Source organism: Gastrolobium bilobum, unplaced genomic scaffold (assembly GCF_033153095.1).
Source record: "Gastrolobium bilobum isolate Gb01-03AN ecotype WA unplaced genomic scaffold, APGP_CSIRO_Gbil_v1 utg2909, whole genome shotgun sequence".
Taxonomy (NCBI): Eukaryota; Viridiplantae; Streptophyta; class Magnoliopsida; order Fabales; family Fabaceae; genus Gastrolobium; species Gastrolobium bilobum.
The window spans coordinates 268,627-276,108 of NW_026897436.1; positions in this window are offsets into that span (position 1 = coordinate 268,627).

Here is a 7,482-nt window from a genome sequence, read left to right on the forward strand (position 1 = left end):
TCCTCTTAATCTGAAATCCACGATATTCACTTAAGAATTGTCTCAAGGAAGAACAATTCCTTTTCTCAAAAGAAGGAAACCCAACAGTATATAGAGAAGACAATACTCAAATATGCAGAGGAATTTTCCAGAGTTCAGGAATAACTATAGTAGAAAAGTGTGGAAGAAGAGTATAGGAAGACATGCTTAGATTTCTTTTATTTCTTTATCTATTTTTCGTTCTAGAATATTGTTAAGGCTGGTAATTCTTGGTCTAAAATATGGAAGGAAATACAAAGGAAGATTCAAATAAATTAGCCAATCTTGCAAATCGTTAATTATGTAGGTAGCTAATATCAATCTGTAACTTGCAAGCAAAATGCCTGAACACTTGGGAGTGTTTTATTAGTAAATCTGTCCTTTCTCTGCAAATGATTATGTTATGGACCTGACAAAAGCGCGTATTCTAGAAAGACCAATAAAGGACAACACAAAAGGAAGGAAATCTCCTATTGATGACAATCCTATCCAGACAGCTAAGCAGTTGGACTTGGGCCCCCAATATTTCTAAGAGGCCCAGAAGTACACTCTTTCAGGTAACCAATCTATAAATACAGGGTTAAACCAATAAAGTACACACACTCTCTAAACCCTCTCTTTTAGCTTGTCACTGTGCATACACCTCACGCCTTGACTATGTCGATTATTATTGTGCACAGTGATCGGCCTACCCTCAAGGGTATCTCATTCATAGATACTTGAGAGAGGGCACCTAGATCCTACATAAAATATACCAGCCACTGGTTGGACATCTTTGTCTTTCAGACAGAACAGATTCACACAATTTTATAGATTATTGTTGCAATTGACCTCCTTGTGACTCCAAAGGTCATAAGTTCAAATTTGGAAAGAAATTTTTTTGTAAACAAAAAAAGAAAAAGAAAAAGTCATGTATAATCAACCTTCACCCCTATTCTTACAAATAAGAGAAACCTTATATTTGCTCTTTGCTCTTTATTGTGGCAATTAACCCATCCAATTTTTGAAAAAATAAAGTTGTATCTCATTTTGTCTGTAATGTTTTTATGCTCGACACCTTTTCTTCATTTAAATAATAAATAAAAATAAAAATAATTAAATTTAATGTTAACCAAAATGTATTGCCTCGTATCGACTAGGTTGGTTACATCGTTATAGCCAAAGTGTACGCATACCATGGAGGTGATACAATTACTAATTTCCGATCTTGATTGTTTTGTAAAGGCCTAAGGTTGTGTTTGGTAGCAGCTTTCTTGAAATTTACCTAGGTATATGAGATTGACATTTGGGATTGTCCATGTTTGGTACATGGTATTAAAAATTTTTCCTAGCAAAGTGATTTGCCTAGCCATTGATAATTGTTTGCAAAATCTGATAAAATGCATGGTACTCAAATTCCACTTCCAGGCTGGTATTTCACAAAAGCTAGGTAAATGAAAAAAAATTTGCACCATAGCTACCACAATTACCCTCTTATAAAGCTACCTTCATCCTTTACCATAACTGGAAGCAGAGTGCGATGAACACAGAGGCAATTTCTAGAGGTTTGAATAGTCTAAAATGATGTGGCAATTTCTGATAGATTTATGACACTGAATGAGAGTACTGTTCACACAATCAAACATAGACACCACATGATGAGATTCAAAAAATTAAAAATAAGGGGTATTTTGGTAATTGCAACTCATTTTTCCATCAATATTTTAACTCAAACCAATCATAGACTTTATAATATTTACCAAAATTTCCCGGTAAATTTTTTTCCAACCAAACAACTTTTTTTACATTTTTCTACCAAACTCACTTTCCAACCATTTCCCTATCAATTACATTTCTCTAGTATTCAAAAAATTTCTCCTCAACCAAACGCCCCCTAAGGATTGGTTTCCGACACTTCTACAATGAGTGTTATTTGGACAATAATACATTTGAATGAAAGTTCAATCCTTTGGTTTCTGCCAATTATCATTATTTATAGGTTTATTACACAATTATTTTATGATAAAAGTGTTTATTCTTTTAAATTACACAACTTATATCCTTTCACTCTCACAAAGAGGTGGGACCCACACCTTATATTTTTTTGACCATTCTTTCTCCTCTCTTTTTTATCTATTTCTCTTACTTAAAATGACACAACTTTACATCCTTTAAAATGATACACATTTTTCCTTACTTTATATTAACCATGAAAGACAGCATTTTCCAGTCCACTCAGTCACATCTTACACGATTAAGAAGAATTTTTTTATCGAGTGAGTTACTCAAGTAAATTACAAAACACAGCCGAATTTGGGGTCTACATCTGTGGCTAATACAACCTTTTTTATTTTTTTATAAACCACAAATATCCTTTACATGAGACAATTTTCTTTGAATTGGGAACATCCATATTATGGTATAGTTAGCTCTCCCAAAGAATACAAGACTTTGCTTAAGCGGAATCAAGCATGTACCACTTGAACCAACCCCTTTGGTGACTAACATTGCATGGATAACAAATCCACATCCAAAGGAATGAGTTGATCAGGCCTACACTTAGTGATCACACATGCATTATCATAATAAATCCCAAAAATAACTCATAAAGCATCCTACATCTAGCAATACATCAAGGAATTTTTCTAGAAAGTGTTTTGATAACATAATATGTAACACCCTATTTGCAACCGGTGTATTATCATTATAAATGATATTAAGCACAATATAATTAATTAATTAATAAAGCAAAAATTACATATATAAGTATCATAATTACTCTTATTTAATTATGTGAACTAATTCTTAGATATTGCCATACACACCATTTATTTCATATTTACTTACACTATATTATACATTCTTATACCTCACATCATGTTGTGCAATTTGTAATCAATTAAATTTACCACACAAATACGCAAGTGCTCGTGTGACAAGTAATAAAGGGATGTGTGAGTCCAAGTATCGTTCCCACGGAGATAAGTATAAAGCGTGAACTATTTAAGTAAAGAAATTAGGAAAAAGATTGATTTTGATGATTGGATTTATAAAATAAAAAACAATTAAAATTAAGAAAACAATAAACTAAATTTAAAGGTATTAAGGTGATGGATGAGATATAGGTCAGGTTCAATTTTTCTGATACAGCAATACTGAAACGATGCTATAACAATGATCTATCAATGTTTAATTAGTAACCGAACACTAAGGTATGCTGGGGCTTTTGGCCAACCTGACATATATACCCAATAACTAATTCGCACATTCTATGGCCAAACTAATTACTTAATTGTTAAAGTTCAAGTTCAAAGGTTATGTGGTGTGAATGATCTCTCTACCCACAACTTAATCAAGTTATTCTTAACCTAATTAATCCACACAATTCAACAAGGGTCTGGATTCGGAAACCTCTCGGCCCCAACCTCCTCAATATCATATATGTATCTCTCGACATACATACATGAATAAGAATAAGCAAACTCGTTGAAAAACTAATTAAACATTAATAAAAACAAAGTTTAGGCATATATCTCAGTGTTACAACATATGTACTTTATCACCTAACCTATAGAGCAAATTAGCTCATAATGGAATTAAATAAAACTGAGAAAAGGAAAAAAAACTCATTAGAAAACAGAAAAGAAGACGAAAACGAATGCTGTTGTAAAACTCTGTCACAGTCTTGCTCCAGCAGCTCTTCCTTCTCCAAGAATCTCACTTTCTCTGTCTAATACGACCATTCTGACTTGACTTCGCTTCCTCTGACTTCTTGACTTCTTTCTTGCTTTTTTTCCAACCTCTTGAATCTGTGGGGGACTCCTCTTTTTATAGGAAAAATGGTTGGATAATTCGCCCTTAGGTTTTGGGAGTGAGATTCCATGAATCGTGTTGCTGCAGCCTTATCTTATCCCTATTTTCTTGGCCTGTTGGCACTTGATTGGATAAGATCTTGATCTTCTTGAATTTCTTGTGCCAATATTGTTGACTGAATATGAGTTTGTTGTTCTTGTTCTTTGGGATTTTGGGATAAGAATCAATCTTCAAGAGCGTCCATGATCCTTGCTTGCTTGTGTTTTATCAACTTATTGGGGAATAACTAACTTTTAAATTTTGAAAATTCAGTTGTTCCCTTGTCCACGCTGTCATGCTGTATCGATTGCTATATCATTACTTCACTAGCTTCTCTACTACAACATTCAAACGTCAATTTTTCCTGTAAAGACAAACATTCAACAAGTCATCTTTTCTTATACAAAATCAAGGAATATTGTCTTATTTTCCTTACTTAGTCATCTCAAAGCACTTAATCATAAATATGCAACAATTAGCTCAATTATCATGCAAACAAGACAACTTATATGGAATTTATACAGCAAATTCATCATAAAAATACCAAATTAGCTCTCATTTGGGAGAGTTATCACATCTTTAACACTTGAGACTTTACAAGCCATATAAGTGATGGTAATTAACTACCCAAGCATGATAATCACCTACCACATTGGTTAGAAACAAAATGGACAGCACATGGCTGCATTTTGAGTATTTGGGGGGATTCCCAATTACATTTAGTACCTGGACAATTTACGAAGTTTCATGCTCATATACCCACCAATTTTGTCTCCAATAAATATAATTTCAATTTGCAACAATGGTACCTGATGCAGCCGAGCTGACTCGCTTGGATTGTGCTTTTTCATTATTTATTTCTTTATTTAGGGAATTTTAATAATTGCTAGTTATTTCCTTTTTGTTATTTTAGATTATGTTTGAGTGTGCGTCGATTGTGCGTTATCTCCTTTGATTGCGCATGATTATAGTTATTTACTTTTTTGTTATTTTATTTTTTCCTATTTAAGGCTTGGAGAACCCTATTGTTATTAGGTTATTTTGGTTAAATAAAATTAAAAAAAGAGGAATAGTATTTTCTCACACTCCTTATGTTCGTGCTTATTTCTGTTTAGCCAATTGGTTACTGCTTCAGCATTATTTGGTAATCAGAGCTCTGTTTGTCACTTAAATGGCTGAACAGTACAATGGCGGTTGAGGTCGAGGTCGAGGCGACGGCAACTGTAGAGGGCGTGGTAACACCCTTTATGGAAACGGCGAACAACCACACATTGACGTGCGACACACCATAATTTTAGTAATGGCTGCTACAGTGGCAGAACATGGTAGGCGAATTCAGGAGCTCGAACAACTGTTTGCCCAAACACAGTTGGACAAGTCAGATGAAGGACGGGAATCTGAAAGATCATCTCATGAGGAGGAAATGAGCGAAAACCCATTCTGAAACTGGAACCAGGAGCGACGAGGACGAAGTCAACCTTGAAATCAATCCTTTTTTGCTAATATTGGGGGTGAAAATTGAGATCCCAGAATTCGAGGGCACCACTCATACAGATGAGTTTATCGACGGGTCACACACTGTCAAAAGGGTCTTTGACATCAAAGACTTGACAAAAGACCAGAAGGTCCTGATCTATGATGAATATGATGAAGAGCAAGATGATGAAAATCCTATTATGGATGTTCCAGTTTATGACGAGTTCCCTATCTATGATAAGTATGATTGGGAGAAAGGCAATGAGAATCCAGAGGTGGAAGAAATCTCTTATAGTGATTTCGGTGGAAAGTCAGTTATTAGAAATTCTAATATCTCTGACAAAGATGAAATTCTACCCCAGTATTACGAACTTGGGGACAACGAGCATAACAACCTCATGCTCCATGGAGATAAAGATTTAACTTTTGGTAAAAGTTTAATTTGAGATTGTCAGGGGCAATGGGAATTGCTGTTACATCAGACGAAATTTTCCTATGACAGATCACAGATGCGATCATTGATCCAAACTACAAATGAATATACCAAGCATATCAAAGAATTGCATTTCCAAGTCCTAATCTTAATTAGGAAATTTCGTGATATTGTACCAGAAAAGTTGTCACCTGGGTTACCACGTGAAGAAGTTCATATTAATGAAGACGAAGCAGATTCGAGGGCGAATCTTTTTCAAGTGGGAGAGAATGATGCACCCGAGCTGACTCGCTTGGATTGGACTTTTCCATTATTTATTTCTTTATTTAGGGAATTTTAATAATTGCAAGTTATTTCCTTTTTGTTATTTTAGATTATGTTTTAGTGTGCGTTGATTGTGCGTTATCTCCTTTGATTGCGCATGATTATAGTTATTTACTTTGTTTGTTATTTTATTTTTTATTTTTTATTTTTTTTTGTAAATTTGTTATTTTATTTTTGCCTATTTAAGGCTTGGAGAGCTCTATTTTTATTAAGTTATTTTTGGTTAAATAAAATTAAAAAAGAGGAATAGTATCTTCTCACACTCCTTATGTTCGTGCTTATTTTTTGTTTAGCCAAGTGGTTACTGCTTCAGCATTATTATACCAAATGATACCGAAAGCACATAGAAAACTGGCTAAACAAAAAGTTGAGATACGATAAAAGAGTAACCCTCCGGTTCTCAATTTTAATTATCAAATAACAAAATTCAACTCCTATAATAAGGGTCATAAGCACCCTTTTATAGACTAATTACAAATTAATTCAAAATTCAAAATCTAAAATTCTAAAAATAATAAAACTTCTTAAAATAAATATAATAGTAATTAACATCTAAAAATAAATAAAAAATTACAAATAAATAATTCAAAATACATCTCAAATCTTTAATCTAAAATCACGCCAAATATGTTGCTTTCCTTTTCTTTCCAAACAAATCACAATCACATCTACTGCTTTACTGGGACTTGGATTCGATTGTAATTTGTTATATTTCAAATCATTGTCTCTTTCAACAATTGGGTCATACTTATTGGGCCACAACTCTAATTGACTACGAGCTTCTTGAATCAATGGTTGGACCATGTAAAATGGGCTAACTGTAAGTGCATCAGTACCATAATCATAAGGATCTTTAATAAGGAATGTTTCTAATCACGACAGTGATTTTCTCTTAATTAATCTGGGTTTAAACATTCTTATAGTATCATTGTTGTAAATTTGAACTTTTTTGTGAGTGATAAAATATGTCAAATGAGGTGTCATTGTATAGATCTTGAAAAGTTATGTAGAATCAATTTTTATTTTACCTAATTCGGACACCCGAATCAAAAATTATAAACCTCCAAAATTTTGTGCCACATGTTAGCATCTGGTAAAATATACCTCATGTGAGGCATGTCTCTCCCTAAAACACGCCATTATCTCCCTAAAACACGCCCCGTGTATCTCTCCATGAGGTCACACCTTATACATTTATAAATACATTAATAAAAAATAATATATATATGGATTTTATTAATCTCATGTTAAAGGAGATAAGTTATCTCATGTTATAGAGATAAATTTGTGAGCTCCACCATCTGAAAAAGAAAAAGAAAAAAAATGACACAGTTATCGAAAGATGTGTAAGAGAGAAAGTTATCACATGTAACATAAGAGTATTTTTTTCCTATATATAT